This window comes from Canis lupus, chromosome 9, assembly GCF_011100685.1.
Source record: "Canis lupus familiaris isolate Mischka breed German Shepherd chromosome 9, alternate assembly UU_Cfam_GSD_1.0, whole genome shotgun sequence".
Lineage (NCBI taxonomy): Eukaryota > Metazoa > Chordata > Mammalia > Carnivora > Canidae > Canis > Canis lupus.
This window is the reverse complement of record NC_049230.1, coordinates 14810775-14830162: the sequence shown is the minus strand read 5'-3', so window position 1 is coordinate 14830162 and position 19388 is coordinate 14810775. Positions and strand designations below refer to the sequence as shown.

The 19388-nt window shown below is 43.7% G+C and overlaps 1 protein-coding gene across 1 annotated transcript in view; it reads right to left on the bottom strand.

The window, feature by feature from the left end:
- TEX2 (testis expressed 2) overlaps positions 1-19388 on the bottom strand; it is a 101546-nt gene that overhangs the window by 70487 nt on the left and 11671 nt on the right.

Here is a 19388-nt window from a genome sequence, read left to right as displayed (position 1 = left end):
GTAAAACTCTTTTTTTTTTTTTTTTTTTTTTATGATAGTCACACAGAGAGAGAGAGGCAGAGACATAGGCAGAGGGAGAAGCAGGCTCCATGCACTGGGAGCCCGACATGGGATTCGATCCCGGGTCTCCAGGATGGTGCCCTGGGCCAAAGGCAGGCGCTAAACCGCTGCGCCACCCAGGGATCCCACAAATTAGTAAAACTCTTAAAGAAAGGAAGCAATGGGTGGAGGTAGGGGAAGGTGACTTGAAGTTTCCCAGAGGTGTGTGTGAGTTGGCCCTTGAAGACTTGACAGGCTCTCGCCAAAGAGACTCAGTGTTGAGAGTACATTCCAAGTGAAGGACAGCAGCCAGGAAGCAAGCAGCCACACTGTGGCTCCCTCCAAAGAACATTACTTGCCTACAGGCCCCATCAGGTAATGTTCCCCACCCCATCTCCTGCCATCCTACTCAACCACCATTGAGGGTGACAGGAAGGACGTGACCTGAGAGCAGCCCAATGATATGACGCAGCCCAACAGTTCTATCCAAGTGTGTGATTTTGAGAGTTGTTCAGCTAGCAGTGGAATCAGCCACTGAAAACTCATACGAAGTGAAGCCATGAGGCAGCAGGGCCAGGAGCTCTGAGGAGGACCAAGACCCTCCAATGACAGTACCCAATTCACTTCCCTGACCCTGAACTCTTCCACTGTAAACTGAGGGGACTCTCCTCATCTTCAAGGAGTTTTCCAAAAGCTCTAAATTCTATGTCTATGGTCTGTGATTCAATGTTCATGGAACAGAACCTACTGAGAGTTCCTACTTTTTCATTTTGCCCAGAGAAATCCCTGGCAATCGCTCAAGTCAAGCAAAGGAACCAGAGTACACTTGAAATGATTAACATGCCTAAGGCAATTAAGTCAAAATATTTTTCTACTAATATTGAAACAGTTCATCTTGCATTAACAAATACTTCTAAATCTTGTCTTGCTTTTAGTCCAGCTGTGGAAACATCCCTCACTTCTGGTCATAGGTGGAGAGTCTGCCCAGTCTACTAAGAATGAGATGCAAATAATCAGCATTTGCATGTGCTGTAGCAACAGAAAGCCCCACCCTCTTGCGGATTCAAACTATACCTCCTTTATATTCCCACCGATCCTCACATAAGGCCACAACTCCATACCCCCTCCTACTCTGCCTGGCTCTCTTTTTTTTTTTTTTTTTTTTTTAATGAGAGAAGAGAGCAAGGTAAGAGAATGGCTGGCCTAGTTTTTAAGATGAAACCACCATCTGTATTTTCAGACCAAACCACCATCTGTACTACTCTCTAAATCATTAACACTGCTATCTACTGCCTGCGAGACATCCCCCCGCCCCCATGCCAGCAAGTCACTCCCACTGCTGGGGATCTCCATCCCAGCTAGGGAGGGTGTTGGGGGAGAGGGTTGGGTGGGGGTTGCTTCAGATCGTAGTCAGGAGGTGAGTACAGCATGCAGACCTAGCATAGGACATGGCTGTTTCCAGAAAATTCCTGAATTAGTTCATTGATTTCCTGGTCCGATCCCCCCCCCCCCCCCCCCCCCCGCCGTGGTGTGATTCCAGGTCTCATCTCCCATCCGGGCATCCAATTTTCTCTCTTTTCTCCCTCTAAGCAGATGGGCTCGCCCCTAATTCACTGGGAAGATGGTAGGAGTTGCCATCTTGTCTCTCATACCTAACTATAATACACGAATCACTATTCCCATCCCTTGGCTAGAAATTCTTCTAGCTGTTCCTCTCTAATGTACACCCACACACAGATCCTATCTCAGTCCAAAGAGGCCTAATTCTAAACCAAATGAACCCATCTGTCCCCTCATTCCTGCCCACCCAACCCGACCCTATACTAACTTCCTCTCATCCATCAAGGGACCACTGATTTTCCAACCACCAAGGCTCCAACCCCAAAGGGTCATCTCTGATGTTCTCCTCTTCTTTATCCTCCAAACCTCTTTTGTTCCCCAAGTCTTGTTGATGGAGTTTTTGTCCCATCTAATCTCTTTGGCTTTTAGGCTCCAAAGTAACCCAAGCCCCTCTATCCATTCAACCTTATTTTCAGTTACTCTCCAGTGTGTTCTCAACATTCTGGTTGGGTCTGATGATCCACTGGCTCATATAAAAACCATCCACCTTCCCACTTCCTCTCATGCAGCTCCCTGTATTGGAAATCCCTTCCACTCTCGCCTCTGCCTCGTCAAGTGCCAATATCCTCCATGAAGCTAGCAATGCTTGAAATGAACCCCAGGCCTTCCTCCTAGACAACTGTGGCCTCTCAGCTGACCTCCTACCAATATTTATGCCACACAAGTAATCACAGAAAGTGAGTTCTCACCCAAGAGTAGATTGTGTCTCAAAAGTTCATCAGCAAAAAGTTCAATTGTTTGAAATTCAAAATCCATTTATCCTGAAGGAAAATACATGGGAAATAGGTTCCTAGGCCCACAAAACTTATGCAATCCACAATGTAACTTAACTGTGATAAAAATGTACCTTTCCAACCACACAGGACATAAAACAAAAACATATTCTGAATTTAGATAATGCCAGGACCCTAGAATTAGGGCCCCCTGTCCACACTCCCGAAAAAGACAATTCTAGAGAATGGGAAGACAAAGGCCCAGGGTGTAAACCCAGACACTTCTTACCCATCTGACCCAACCAGACTTGTAGAGTCTGAACTCCAATTTCCAATCCAGCCCAAGGACATGAGTCTGTTTTAACTCATGTGTAAAATTTTCTCATTCAATAGAACCAAGACCCTGGAAAAATACAGAGGAATTGGAACTTGCCTGCCCCCGAGACACACAGGGGGCCAGGCAGCAGTCACAGAAAATGCTTCCTCTTGGGGCCCTTCTACGCAGCAGATCTGCTTCGATGACTTCCAAGCATCACCATGGCAAAAGGCATCAGGGAGAACACGGGGAAACTTTTTAAATTTGTCCAGAGGATAGAGCAAGGCACACAGATAACTAATTAAGAACTTGGTGGCCACTCATCAGTGGGGATTAGGTTCTAAGGTCAAGGCAAAAAGCTATCAAGAGCCAAAATTACTCCACAAAGTACTATAAATAATGCTTCAGGCAACTCTGTGCAGTCATTGTGCCAAGAAACGTCAAGATAGGACGGAACTAAGGAAAAGACCGTGGGCTGGCTGTTCACCCCACTCTTGCCCCAAGGAAGACGAACAAAGCTCTGACTCCGATGGAAGGTTCCCAGAACTTCTGCTTGCCTGCAGCACTTGTTCTATTTATCTACTTATTTTAATACCAAGACTCTGTGACTTTACTGCACACTAACAGATGTGTTTGTTACGAGGATTAAGGTGGAAGGTGGTGAATTGTCTGGTCAGAGAAACTTCATTAAGAATTCAAATGCAGGATCCCTGGGTGGCCCAGCGGTTTGGTGCCTGCCTTTGGCCCAGGGCGTGATCCTGGAGACCCGGGATCGAATCCCACGTCGGGCTCCCGGTACATGGAGCCTGCTTCTCCCTCTGCCTATGTCTCTGCCTCTCTCTCTCTCTCTTTCTCTCTGTGACTATAATTAATAAATAAAATTAAAAAAAAAAAAGAATTCAAAGCCTAGGGATGCCTGAGTGGTGCAGTGGTTGAGCGTCTGCCTTCGGCTCAGGGCATGATCCTGGAGTCCCAGGATTGAGTCCCATGTCAGGCTCCCGGTATGGAGCCTGCTTCTCCCTCTGCCTATGTCTCTGCCTCTCTCTCTGTCTCTCATGAATAAATAAATAAAATCTTAAAAAAAAAAAAAAAGAATTCAAATGCTGCAGGCCACCAGGGTGGCTCAGTGTTGAGCATCTACCTTTGGCTCAGGTCGTGATCCCAGAATCCTGGAATTGAGTCCCACATTGGGCTCTCCACCGGGAGCCTGCTTCTCCCTCTCTCTGTGTTATTTAATCATGATTAAATAAATAAAATCTTTTTTTTTTTTTTAAAAAAAGAAGGAATTCAAATGCTAGCATTAAACTAACCCAGGTTCAGATCCCAGCTGCACCTCCCACCAGCATCTGACTGAACAAATTACCACAAAAAAGCCTCTTTCTCCTCATTATACAAATAAAATGGAGATAACAGTGCCTACCTCAGAAGGGCTGCTGGAAAAACTAAGAAACAATATTTGGCATATGTAAATTATTATTATCAGCATTTGCAGCAGGCATGAGCGCATCTTTTTTATCCATGCTGACTATGCCACCCAGCCATGTCCTCAAGGAACAAATAGCTTGTCTCTGGCTTCTCTAACTACCCAAATTTGCCTGTCTGGACTGTCTGACTTCAGGTTTAGTTCAGGCAACTGTGACCATTAAGAATTACAAACATAGGGGCAAAGCAGAAATATGGAAAAGTCTATACATTGTAGCACATGAAAAAACAGAACTTGGGATAGTGTGCATGAAAAAAAAAAAAGGGTACAGCCAACAGGATCCTAGGATCCTACACAGACTAAAGCTTAATAGTTGTTTTTCTTTTAATTTATTTATTTGACAGAGACACAGAGAGAGTGAGTATACACAAGCAGGGGGAGAGGCAATGAGAGAGGGGGAAGCAGATCCCCATTGGAGGGGGAGCCCAACACAGGGCTCAATCCCAGGACCCCAGGATTATGACCTGAGTTGAAGACAGACACTTAACAGACTGAGCCACCCAGGCACCCCAATAGTTGGTGCTTTAGTGTGGGCTGCCTTCTTTGCTTTTACTGCAGACCTGGTTAAAATGATTGCTTTAAAAATGAATGCACTGGAGACACCTTGTGGGGCTCAGTCTGTTGGGCATCTGACTCTTGCTTGATTTTGGCTCGTCATGATTTCAGGTTCATGGCATCAAACCCAGTAACAGGCACTTTGCTCAGCAAGGAGTCTGCTGGAGATTCTCTCTCCCTCTCCCTTTCCCCACTCGTGCTCCCACGCTCTCTAAAATAAATAAATATTTAAAAAAATAAATAAAATGAAGGCACTGAATGAGATCTGCAGTATGACCAACCTTTAAAAAAAAAAAAAAGATTTTATTTATTTATTTGTGACAGACACACAAAGAGAGGCAGAGACACAGGCAGAGGGAGAAGCAGGCTCCATGCAGGGAGCCTGATGTGGGACTCGATTCTGGGTCTTCAGGATCACACCCCGGGCTGAAGGCAGTGCTAAACTGCTGGGCCACCAGGACTGCCCCCCCCCCTTTTTTTTTTTTAAGATTTTACAACCTCTTTTTTTCTGTCCTTTCCCCACTTTGGCCACATGTTTTTGCCAAATTCTATAAAACGATATTTAATAGTAATTGGTTAATTCTGTTTACTATTTTTCCATTTCAATGCTGATCCAAATTTTAACCAACAATCCACATTTATAAAGGGTTTTAAATAACATTATGAAATCAAATAACTGCAACAGGTGTAATGATGATAAACACCGCTAAGTAAGCAAGAAACAATCAGTTGCTTAACTTGGACAGTCAAGGTCAACCTCATTCTAAAGGCAGTGAGAACATTCAGTTTGGAGAATGAGACCTGATACCAGCTCTAATAACAATGTCTAGAATTAGACCAATCCTGTCTCAGAAGTTCTTATTATGTCATCCACAGCCAATTAGAACTTGGAATCAGCAAGAAAACATACAGACTTGCAATTCCAAACAGAAGAAAAGAAACTTGATGATTTGGGTAGCTTTTGTGTCCTTATCCTGGGTAAATGCATAGTTTCTATTAAGTCTTTTGAAATCCTGAAAATGGCCCCCTGGCTCCCATGGGTTCCTTTGCAGATGTCAAGTTAGAACCACCAGCCTCTATCAGCTCCACCCAGCAGACTGCAGTGGGACAGCTGATCAGTCATCTCTGTGCACCTTCTCATTCCTAGTAATCAAAGGGCAGGTACATCTTGATATTGGGTAGAAGGCAGGTGTACCAGAAAATCTTAGGAAATGTATTCATGCAAACATGACATGTCATACACAGCCACCCCTTCCCATCTCAGGACCTGTCATACTGAGGAGGGGGCATCAGAAGATAAATAGTTTGAAAAAAATTCCCCACTAATCACAGCCTATGTGTGTGCATACACATGCCCCAATATCTACCATGGAATTGAGACTAAATCATCTTGGAATATCCGGAATGCAGTATACTCACTCACTAACTTATACACACATGGGAGAAGGTGATGAAATAATAAAATCACCAGAACTCAGCTGGAGATATGGTACCAGCTATTCCTTGGCACCAACAATTAGTTAATCCAGTCTACATCTATGTTAGAAGGCACACCTTAGGGGCAACTCCTTTATAAGCGCTGACTTCTCTATACCTGTATTAAAAAAGAGGGGCAGAAAAAAAATTAAAAAAATAAAAATAAAAATAATAAAAATAAAAATAAAAAATAAAAAAGAGGGGCAGGCCTATCTCCATAAAGGCTAATCAGTGAACTACTTCGGGTATTTCAAATGAAGAACCATAGGTGGGCCACTGCTTCCATGGGCACATGACCCAACTGGACTGAGTTTTGCTTTTTTTTTTTTTTTTTTAAGGATTTTATGTATTCATGAGACACACACACACACACACACACACACACACACAGGCAGAGACATAGGCAGGCTCCCTGCAGGGAGCCTGATGGGGGACTCAATCCCAGGACCCCAGGATCACGACCTAAGCCAAAGGCAGATGCTTAGCCACGAGCCACCCAGGCACCCCTAAGTTTTGCTCTTGATCTTTGATACACTTGACTGTGCTGTTTGTCCCTTGAGTTTCAGCCTCATCTCCTGGGGCTGGTCTGAGCCACTCCCCTCCCCAGACCCTAGGTAGAGTTGACCCCAGCCAAGGCCTCCACAGCTGCCCATTCCTGAAGGTCTGTTTCATTACCATCTCAAGGACCAAAGCAGGACAGAAGGCAGAAATGAAGGGCAAGTGAAATAAGCACTTGGATGCTCAAAGTAACAAGAGAAAAAGGTGCTTCTTGGCAGATCAGAGAAAATAAACACAAGGAGCATTTCATAACCAGAAATACGAGTACACCTCTTGGAACCAAACTGCCTCATCTAATTCTGGAGGTACTATAAACCTGACAGGGGCTCCATTTGATGTTTCAAAGAAGCAAACACTATAAAGTGTTGATCTTGATGTTCTTCTATTCACAGGTCCAGCCAACTGCCTAACAGCAGCATCCTGCCCTTTGTTTATTTCCCTTGCCCTTTCCAGATGACTAGTGCTGAGTATGTCATTGGGTTTTGTCTTCCAGCTCATGTGGGTCCTCAGAGAGTAGTCTCTGCCAAAGCAAAATGCCAAAACAGGAGCAAAATTTTCGGGCTGTCCATGTGTAATCAGGATACCTTAAAACCCCATAGAGATAACTCAACACCCAAAAGTGTAGCCCTGGACAGCTGAGGCTAACTGGGAAGAGCACCAGTTTGGGAGCAACCTCGCTGGGACTGCATTTCATGATCTGTCAAATGAGGGTCATGATGATGAAAACCCACACCTCAAACTGCAAGGAGAAAGAATAAATGGGACAGCACTTCATAAACTGTGAAGTTCAGGCACTGACAGCATAGCAATGTTATAAGTAACCACGATGCTCTCTCCTTATGGACAGGATGGAGTAAAGTATACCAAAAGAATATTATTGTTCTCAGAAGAACCTGTTTGGCAGTTATTCTATATAAAGATGTATCATGGTCATCTTCAGAAGACACAAGAGGTTTTTTCCCCTCCAAAAACTTTGTGACAGCCATTTAAATTTCCATGGTAAAGAACATCAGCTATGTACCGGGTAGCACATAGCCCAGTCACTTAAAGCTGCAGCAATTTTTTCTCGGATGAAAGGAGGGCCGGGGCCCATACAGATCCAAGTCAGACACAATCTGGACTTGAGAGGATGTATCAGAGGGATTCTGAACTGATAATTAACTTTTACATAGGCCAGGCCTCAGGGCCTTCCCAACAAGATCTCATATATAAGCTCATGACTTGGCAAGGTAAGTACTATTATGATTCCCACGTTTCACAGGTGAGGAAAAAGGATGAGTGGTTTGCACAACTTATCCAGGCAACAAAATCACTGACTAGCAGAGCTAGGGCTCACACTCCAAGGCCATTCCTCTACACTCCTCTACTAACTGCCTCATTCAGGTATTTCCAAGGACAAAAATCAATCCCTGATCAACAAAGGCTCTCTACAGGCGCTCTGTGCTTCAAGAAAGACTTCCATCCATTCATTCAACATTTACTGAGCACTGGCTGCACGCCAAGCCAACTGCTGACAGACAGACCTTCACACTGTCCAGCGGGAGCCTCAATTCCAGGGGGGACCCTGAGTCTAAAGACAACTCAGGAAAGCAATGAAAAGTACTTTTCAAAAAGTCCCAGTAATTCACAGAACAGGCTATAAAATACTTTATTTTCTCTATTGTTATAGGCCCCTCAAAGCTGGCTTAGGATAATCATCCAACTAATAAGGAAATATGTTCCACATTGGGAAGACTTTCTTATAGTACGGTAAACCACAGTCTACAGCAAAAAGAAATCAGTAGGCTCATATCAGCCCTCAGCACTACTTGTCCTACCCACCCCCCTTCTTCATTGCTGTATATAAGTAAATGTTCTATTGCATATACTAAAAATCTTAAGAAAGCCCTAAAAATACTGCACATCCCTTTTTGTGTGCTATGGGAACATATTTCCATCTTAGGGAAGTTGGTCACAATTAGCTGGGACTTCACTGAACCAGTGAGAGGATACATCAGATGAGGCTGCTGTTTGCAGCAAATGTTCCACCCATGTTATTGATTTACCTGGTGATTTTATTGATTTCTCTGTCTTCCCTTTTATACTAGCCATCTCTGGCGGTTGCTACCACAGATTTCTCCTATGTAAACCACTCCACAAAATGCTCCTCTACGTGTCTCAAGGTACTAAGATACAGAACCTGACTTCAAAAACAACACCTAAAAAAAAAAAAAAAAAAAAAAAAAAAACAACACCTAAGGACAAACTGGTATTCCTCTCAATTTACTATGTATAAAAAACAAACATTTGGAGTTGATCGTAGATCTAAGGCTCCTGATTTTACAATTTATGCACGGTACAGGTCTGTTTGCATGAACCTTTTTTCTAGCTGGACATGTGGAATTTAAGCTCTGAAAACAGAGACACATTTCAGCATTTAGCACTTGCTATTCATTTCCGGCCTTACCAATGCACAAAGCAACAGAGTACTGGAATGGCCCTCAGGGGGCTTAGAGACGGATAGGGGGGTGGGGGGTGGGGCATCAAATAATCAATGCAAAAGCTGTGAAGGAACGTGAAGAGTGCCAAGAGAGCACAGCCAGTAGGGAGACCCAATGAGTTTGGGGTTCAGTCAAGGAAGGGTCCCTGGAGCAAGTTGGAATTGAGCTGACATTTGAAGGATGAGTCAGAGTTGGCTAGGATAGTAGTGTGGGCAGTACACAAGGGAGAATGGCGTGAGCAAGGGACCTGAAGCAGGAGCAAAGCCAAACAGAGGAATCCAAAGGAGGACCCTTGAATATGGGAACAGTGTACACAGCATGAGACTGGAAAGGTGGGCAGGGACCAGGCCATGTAGGACTTTGGAGGCCGCACTGAGGAATGGGTTTTTATCCCAAGAGCAATGAGGAACAACCAAAGGGTTATTGTACATGGTCCAGAGGCAGTATGGAGGTGATCAGATCTACATTCTGAAAAACTCACCAGATGCAGTGTGAAGCAGACTGGAAAGGCACAAGAAGAGACTCGGAATGGTCAGTTATGCTCTTATAACATTCTAGGTGAGAGGTGACAGTAGCCTGGACAATACTGTGTGAGTAACATGTGTCATAAAACCATCTCAGAAATGTCCACCTGAGTTCAACTTTTTGGAACATCTTTCAAGAGAAATTTAATGTCATCTATTATTCTACACACACCCACACACCCACACACACACACACAACACAACTTTTGGGACCCTAAATTAAACCAGGCAGCAAACAAGAAACTTCAAACTGGAGCAGGAAAAATAACTGTTTCCTAAAATGAGGAGCAGGGTGTGTGTGTGGTGGGGGGGGGGGGGGGATCTTGGCATTACCCAGACAGCTCACTTGGCATGCACTAACTCATTTGAAGTTCTGAGTTACAGAGAACAAACTCTGATTCAAGATTTAAGTCCCAGATACATCAAGACACTCTTCATTTCATCTTCTGGCCCTAAGAGGCAGGAAGTGCGTTTTCATTCCAAATGAGGAATGGGAGACAGAGAAGTTGAGAGACTTGCCTATGGCATCATTGCTAGTAAGGGCAGAAATGCAAAGCAAACAGTCTGGGCACTCCCTTTAGTGATGTCCAACACCACCAGAAAAAGGAAGCACCAGCTATTTCCTTGACGCCAATCCTCTGCTGCAGAAGTTGGACATTGGGATGTTTATTTCAGAAGGTATTTCCTATGATTACCTGTCAAATTCATCCTTAGCTTCAAGATAACCTTAGTTTTTAAAAAGTTTTGTCAATTCAATCCTACTTTAGCTTCTGAAAAGGGTTTTGCCTGGTTAGACATGTAAATCGTACCCAAAAAGCTTTGTTTGACTTACGTGCTTTTACAAGCTATATGATTGCCTATAACAGTGGGGTCCAAATGTAAACTCCAATCTGGAAAAAAAACAAATATTTGTTTTTCATCAAATGCCTACTACATGCTTCCAGTCAAAAACCACTGAAACTATGGTGAATAAACTGCCTCTAGCTTACAGAACAATTCTGTAAAAACCACTTATTCTTAAGCCAAACTCAGAACTTTTTCTCCTGAAGAAGAAATGCTATCAGGTACATTCCTTGCCAGGCCACAAAGCCTAACAACTCAAAGAGTCAACCAAGGATCCTAAGTGTGTTAACAGGAAATATTACATAGTCCTTACAAATAGTTAGTATGGGGGCACCTAGGTGGCTCAGTCAGTTGGGTGTCTGCCTTCGGCTCAGATCATGATCCCAGAGTCCTGGAATGGTGTCCTGTGTTGGGCTCCCTGCTCAGCGGGGAGTCTGCTTCTTCTTCCGCCCTTCCTCCTGCTCGTGCTGGCTCTCTCAAATAAATAAATCTTTAGAAAAAAATAAGTACGTTCATTATATAGAAATGGGGCAATATGCAAATGAAATCATAATAAATGAGGAAAAGACAGACTAGTATTACATGGATTACACAATGTTTAGAAATATCGGGATCCCTGGGTGGCGCAGCGGTTTGGCGCCTGCCTTTGGCCCAGGGCGCGATCCTGGAGACCCGGGATCGAATCCCACGTCGGGCTCCCGGTGCATGGAGCCTGCTTCTCCCTCTGCCTGTGTCTCTGCCTCTCTCTCTCTCTGTGACTATCACAAATAAATAAATAAATACCTTAAAAAAAAAAAAAAAAAGAAATATAACATGACTGATACGCTAGTGATATAATTTTCCTCCAGATCTCCACACACACACAGATACGTATGTAAGTATACGTATACACATTTATGTGTGTATGTGTGTGTATAAAGTTGTCAACAAGTGTTTAAAGTCTATCAGCCCTGCAGGGATCTCGGAAGCACAGCTCAATCTGGTACCGCCCACCCCGCCCTGACAGACTCAGGTAGGCCGCCAGCTCATGTACCAGGCAAAGTGGCTGAGGTGACTCTGAAGAGGAGGGCAGAGCAGGAGTTACAAAGGAAAGAAGGGAGCAAGGGAGAGGTGGCCTGAGGCAGGTGAGGCAGGCCCTGGCAAGGTAGTAAAAGCATGCTTTTCCAACTCAGACAGGGAGCAAATCCCAGCTCTGCCCTTCACCAGCTGTGTGACCTCAGACTAGTGACATCACCTTTTTGAGCTTCAGTTTTTCATCTACCAAATGGGAAAAATAAAGTCTACCTTGCAGCATCTGTGTGGGGATGAAAGAAGTTCTGCACAAGCCCTTATACAGGCTTCTCCTCGGATGACTAGTGCCCTTCCTTCCTTGACAGGTATAGTTAGTTTCCTGGTCAGCAACAACAGGATGTTGTGAGGATTAAGGACAGAAGTACGGCCCTGGGTCTGTCCAGCGCAGCCCTATGCAAATATGTGTTATTAATGTATCCTGCAGCTACTGAGCATAGGGAGCTACCATGGGGCTGATTAACAGGCCCCAGGTGTGGAGATAGGCTTTGGACAGTGGCAGCATCACTGGCAGAAATATATACTATTTCCTAAAAGGTTGTTTTATAATTTTGTGATTCAGTGCTTAAAAATGACACTCAGGAGGGAAAAAAAAAAAAAAAAAAAAAAAGCCTTAGGCCAACAGCTGTAACCCTTCAGCCTGTACCCGGACCCCTGTGTCTGGGACTCGGGGCCAGCTCCAGTTAGCTGGCCTCTAGATACAGGGACCCTTCTCAGGGAAAGCATTCAGGTTGTCAAACCTTGTGGAGTGACAAGTGAAGGGTCAGTTCGTGCATTTTAAAGACCTCTGGGCGTGCATAACACCAAAAAGTGAGGTTCAGTAGTCAAGCTCCAAGCCAACCCATGAGCTGGGGGATGCTCGGGTGGCTTTGAACCACCAGGACACCAGCCAGAGGCAACTCTCTCTCCTCCTGTTTGTGCCACAAGAAAACTGACAGTAAGAAAAAGAGGGTACCAACCAGAATAAAGCCAGTCACTCTCTCAAAAGGTCACTGATACCAAAGTCTCAACTCCTCAAAAGGTCCTTCAAATTAATCTGGCAAAATCTCTGTAAAGAAGCTTCACTGAATCCTATGGCCCCAAAGACAATGGTTACTCCCCAAACCTTGTAGTAAAAACAATGTAGTAGAAACAATGGGAGGCCTCAGCTTTCTGAAGATCTCTTCAGAAAGACCTTCCTGACCACCTATCCTAAAAGCACAACCTCCCCATCCCCTTTTATTTTTAAGAACATATTACCACCTGACCTTGTGTTACCTGTCTACCTACTTGTTACCTCTCAGCCCACAGAATATATGCTCTACAGAGCAGGCACTTAAATATTTATTGACTGAATGACAGAAAGAACACTGCACTTAATACCTAAGTAACCTGTTTTTGTTTTTTTTTTTCTAAGTAACCTGTTTATGTCCTTTTCAGAAAATTCCATATGGGGTAGAAAATAAATATGTTATTTACAGTCCAGGAGATTTTTAGCAACGGGGCATCAGGCTTTAGCTCCAGAATGTAACATATGTATGACTTGCTAGGAGAAAGTGAGATCTAACTTCATACCCAGATCATCTCTATTGGATACTATCCTTTGCAGGAACACAAGCCTTTCCTAATGCAGACTATAAGCATGCTCTCTCCTTTCCAAAGAGCTACTGTGTATAATATTGTTTCTGATGGGAAAATGTATTTCTTCCAGGAAACCAAAATTCCAAGCCAGCTGCTGTCAAAAGAAAAGGATCCTTCGGTCAGCCCCTGTGGCTCAGTGGTTTAGCGCCGCCTTTAGCCCAGGGTGTGATCCTGGGGTCCTGGGATCAAGTCTGCCTTTGGACCAGAGCCACCCCACTCCCAGCTTGTCTCACACACCAGGCCCACTGGAAAGTGGAGCAGAGGCTCTGAAAGCAAGACACAAATCCAATACATGCAGTTTTTATGAGGTACTTTCTTAAAAATATATATTCTCAAATGGGAGAATTCTGAAATCATGTGCATAGGAAAACATGCAATGCCTCCTTTATAACTTATATAACAAGCAATTTATCTAACAAATTATTTTAGGCTCTTAAAACCCACTTGGTCAAAGGCCGTATCAGTCTTTTTACTCTAAGGGGAAAACCATATGAGTAACGAGGTAAATAAATGCAGAGTTGCTATTGCTTTGTCATATACATATAATAAATGATGGCACTTACAAAGACCTTCTCCAAAAAGCCTCTGACAGCAAACACTGGGCCCAGCTCTTGAGGGGAGCGAGGAGTTAGTTGCACCTTCTGGAAGTACTACTCAGATTGTACAACTCTCTCAAAATAGTCCTGGCTGCATGTTCCAGCCCTGCGAAATCTTACTGTCCAACAACCCACAAAGTACACTCCCAAGCGAGTGCTTCTACCCTCCCAACGAAAAATGGCATCTGTACCAGCAGCAAACTCCTTCCAAATGCTCTTCAATGAACCTTGCATCCTATTATTTTACATCGGGGTTCTTAAAATCCTACATGCAAAATTTGACCTGTGTGTACATGTGTGGTTTCCTAGGGAGACGGCACATAGTGTTCAGAGGTTCACAGGGGTATATATTCCAAAAGTTAAAACACCACTCTTGGGGATCCCTGGGTGGCTCAGCGGTTTAGCGCCACCTTTCAGCCGAGGGCGCGATCCTGGAGACCCAGGATCGAGTCCCACCTCCGGCTCCCTGCATGGAGCCTGCTTCTCCCTCTGCCTGTGTCCCTGTCTCTCTCTCTCTCTGTGTCTCTCATGAATAAATGAATAAAATCTTAAAAAAAAAAAAAACACTCTTTCAAGGGGTGGCAGAATTATCCATTATTTTCGGAACCCAAATTTTCTAAGAGCCACATCTGGTAAGCAAGATTTTTACCCAGTTGGGAACTGTTGCAGATCAAACACTTTTTCTCAGGAAAAATATTAAGAAGCCAAAGTACTAGCTGCAACACTTGTTTTATGGGTATGGATCCCTTGCATTTCTGGGGTGCCCAAAAAGAACCCATTGGACCACATGATAAGGTAAGTCAAGATGGTAAGGGAGCAAGAGGTCTGCACTTAGGATGTTGATTCCTGAATTTGTTTTGGACTCTCGAGTGTTGGCCTTTTCCACTGAAGGGCTTTGACACTTCATGATAACTACTATTTTTTCCTCAGAAACAGATTATTTTATCCAGCTTCGTAAAGATCAAAATTAATGTTGAGTCTGCAGTGCTTCATACATCACTCAAAATGCAGGGCACATCTCTACAGAAACTTTCCTCCTAGGCAAGTTTTTTTATTTGACTGAGTGCTTCTACATCAAATGTAATCCTTAAGGCACTGTTCCTGCTGTCCTCTGGCTCCCTCAAAATCCCTCAAATTTAGGTCCTAGGTACCTAAATTTTTTTTTTCAACATCCTATAAGATGCATATATGCACTTTCCGCCTCCTGTTTTTAAAAATTTATTTCCTACTTTGGTTTTAACAAACCGTTGTTCTCTAGTTTTTCCTACCTTGGAAATTTAAATATCATACCAATTTAAATATTCTTCAGATTACATGGACTCTCCACTTCCACCAACCCCAGCTGCTAAACCTGCTGTGATCGCACATCCTTTGTTTCTACAAGCCACATAAGAAAGTGACCTTATTACTCTGAAAATCTCACCTTCATTTCAACTCTACCCAGTTACCAGTATGCTTTCACACATACAGCAATTCTTGGTCTCTCTTCAAAAATGTGGCCAAAGGTATAATAAAAGAGAAGCTTAAAAAAAAAAAAAAAAAAAAGAGAAGCTAAAAAAAAAAAAAAAACAAAAAAAAACAAACACCTGTTCTCTGTCTCCTGGACCACAATCTTTATCATTTCTCCTAAACCAAAAGGTACCACTGTATTTGGAAAATAATCAGTTTTGTAAAAAAGTATCTTTACACTATTATTTCCAGAACTATTTGTACAGAAGGAGAAATTACAATCTGCTGAGGCAATTGCAAAATAATTTCTAACACTATTTGTTATAATTTGACAATTCTGTCTTCAGAGTCTAAAAACAGTACGATTGAGATGTCTCAAAACCATTGTCCTGAAATCTGTTTAAAATGGAACAGTTAGTTGTTTTTCAAGTCAAATAGAAGCACATATAGACCAGAAATCCTTTCTATTACATCAAGGGATGATATACCTATAAAGTATATCACAATATAAAATAAAAATTTTAGCCGCAAAATACCTCAGCCATTTATCTCAGTGTATGTACACACTGATCTAGAGACCTTCAAATGTTGACATACACACAAAATGAAACACTGAACAATGCTCCTCTAAAAAAAAAAAAAAATCGGGGATCCCTGGGTGGCGCAGCGGTTTGGCGCCTGCCTTTGGCCCAGGGCGCGATCCTGGAGACCCGGGATCAAATCCCACATCGGGCTCCCGGTGCATGGAGCCTGCTTCTCCCTCTGCCTGTGTCTCTGCCTCTCTCTCTCACTGTGTGCCTATCATAAATTTAAAAAAAAAAAAAAAATTAAAAAAAAAAATCAATGTCAGGAAAAGCAAACATGTTCTATTCATCTAGCTGATTTTCACTCACAAGTGTTCATTCTCCATACATTTTTATTGTTTTCTTTTAAACACATCGGACCTTTTGCTTCTCTGTGTTCACAGAAGAGAAAAGTGGAATGGATAATGCCAAACAATTGACTTGGGAATACACGGCATTTTTTGCTAACTTCCCGTTAAAATGGGTCCATGTGGGAGGAATGTGAACCAAGCAGAGCAGAATGGGAAGGGAGCCCACGGGCACAATGGGGTGCAAAGGGAAGCCAGCTAAAGGCTTAAATAGACCAGCAAGAAGTAATCTACTCAGATAACTAAGAGCTGGTGCCATAACTTCCTCTGTATTTAAAATCCACAGTGCTAACTCTTCATTAATTTTAGATGAATTTCATGGTACGTTTTTTGTAATTACCAACAGCTTGCATCACTAGCTCATGAGATGGCTCTATCAATTAAGAGATCTGGTTTCCTAAGCAGAGTTTCCTGGATCACATGCCTGCCTCCATGTGAAGGTGAGTGCTGCCAAGGGGCTAATGAATCCTCAAAAGCAGCAAGAGAAGGAGACTTTCCTCCCAAATCCATTCAGGACCAGACCATTGCCCCCCCCCCCCCCCCCCCCCCCCCCCCCGAGCACTGGGGGAGAAATTCAGAGAGGGAAAGAAGCTTAAACTACCCAAGGCAGAAAATGATCATCTTCTGTAATTTAAATTTCTGCTGTTTGCACATTTGTCACCAACGCTCTCTTCTATAGTGGCCTGCCCCTGCAAGAACAGTCTTTCTGGGCAGCCTGGGTGGCTCAGCAGTTTAGTGCCGCCGTCAGCCCAGGGCCTGATCCTGGAGAGCCAGGATGGAGTTCCATGTCAGGCTCCCTGCATGAAGCCTGCTTCTCCCTCTGCCTGTGTCTCTGCCTCTCTCTGTGTGTGTCTCTCATGAATAAATAAATAAAATCTTAAAAAAAAAAAAAAAAAAAAAAGAACAGTCTTTCTGAAAGCAGTAGCTTTTGTCTTTTCTGCCTCTGGCAACACTGAAATAAAGCATATAAAATGGAATCATACTTTTATGAACAGAGCTCACCAATCAGAGGATACATATGAGGTCCACAAGGAAAGGCCAGAGCCTGTGACAGCAATTGTGTGTGTGTTCCTGGCCAGGTGGAGGCCACCAGAGCAGATGGCTGGACCTCTGGGATGGAAGAGGGGGAGCCGAGACCCCAAGGCATCCCAGGGAGGGGCAGGATCCACTGTCCAGAACCACAGAGCTAGGAGGACCAGCCTCTCAGTTCTCTAACTCTGGGCCCCTTCTCTGGCTGCAGACAAAAATTATGAGACCTAAAAAGAAAAGCCAATGACAGGGAACAGACTAACTCAGAATACATTAAGGGGAAAAAAGGGAGGGGGGAGATAGAAGGGGAGAAAGAGAAGGTGATATAAGGAAGAAGCACAAGACAAATGAGAGGAGAGGCTTACGAGAAGTTAAGGAGCAGCTAGGGCTTTGGTCAAAATAAAATTACTAAAGAAACCAAAGACAAAATATCCTGGCACGTGGTACCTGGCTTGTAGGACAAGTTTATCCAGTGCTCTCTCAATAAAGGATACCTCAAGGATTTGAAGAGAGGAGAGGGCCCAGCAGGGAGGAAAGAGGATCTCAGGGACCCAGGGGTAGCCAGGTATGATGGTAGAAACCAGGCTTGTGTGCATGGAGCTACCAGTCAGGAACCTGCAGTCTGTACTCTAGGTTCTTCCTTACTGTTAATATGTCCCTCTGTTCTAAAAAGCTGGCTTTAGAGCTTACTAGCTGAGAGGTACAGAGACTTCAGAGCTGGAGTTCTTCCTTTTCTCCTTCAACAGCTGCTTGAAAGCCTGATGGACCTAAGTAAGACACCCACCACCAAACACAGATACACAAATACCCGCAAGATTTCACCTTCAATTTGCAAGAAGATACAAGACTGTTCCCTTCCCCTTCCCAAGGTTAAAAACCCTGATTTAAAGAACTCATTACACTGTTCTGAGTAAGAGGTAGAGAGTTTTGATGTATACCGTTTGGATAGTGGGTGTGTGGTCTCTTAGAAGTCTGGGCAGGAGAGAAGAGAGAGAGCAAGGTGAAGTCCTGCCCCAAGAAAACAATGTCTCCCAAAGCTTCACAGAGCCAAAACCTTAAGGGAAAATAGATGGCTCCTTTCTAGACACTCTACAACCAACCAAAAAATTGAAAAGCAAATATTCCAAAACATACTTAAATGCTTCCTGAAGTTAAAAAAGAAAAACTGGCAGACTAACGTATAAGCTAGCTATTAATCAGGAAGAAAAAAAATCTAATTAGCCATTCTTTAATTAAGAATTTATCGTGTTTAATGCTATGCAAATACTTGCTTTAAGATTCTTCGAGACCTGGGCAGCCCCAGTGGCGCAGTGGTTTGGCACTGCCTGCAGCCCAGGGTGTGATCCTGGAGCCTCGGGATCAAGTCCCACATCGGGCTCCCTGCATGGAGCCTACTTCTCCCTCTGCCTGTGTCCCTGCCTCTCTCTCTCTCTCTCTCTCTCTCTCTCTGTGTTTCTCATGAATAGATAAATAAAATTTAAAAAAAAAAAAAAAAGAAAGATTCTTCGAGACCTTCCTTAAAAAGAATGACAAAGTGGACAAAGACTTTCAAGAGACTCTTAAGAGAGTTACAGAAGACTGACTTTAACTGCAAGAGAGAGTCTGGACCTGCCCCCATGACAGTCTCCAAGCACAGCCACTGTCTTGGGAGCAGTGTCATCTGCTGAATGCTCAAGGGATCACTGGATAACCAGCCCATATTAACTCCATGTGGGGATAACCCATTTGAGGACTCCTTTCTCAAGCCCCAAAGATTTTGGCTTGAAATCATTAGGCTGGTTAGACATGCAGTTCCAAAGCTCGTTTCAGGGCTTCCTGTTTGTCTGGCAGGGTCACTCCCTTCCTACGCAATAGCATCACCCCACTGAGAGATGTGGATATGCACCCTACAACAATGAGCAGACACATGAACTGACAGAGCTGAACCAGGTAACGACCCTGCCTAAAGGTGGCAAAAACCTCTCATTTCCCCTTTAAACACCAATTTGGGCACCCATATGAATTCCTCAAATAGAAAACTATGGCAAAAAAAAAAAAAAAATCACACTTTTTTCCTTAGCTTGCTATAAAGTACCCATCTCACTGAAC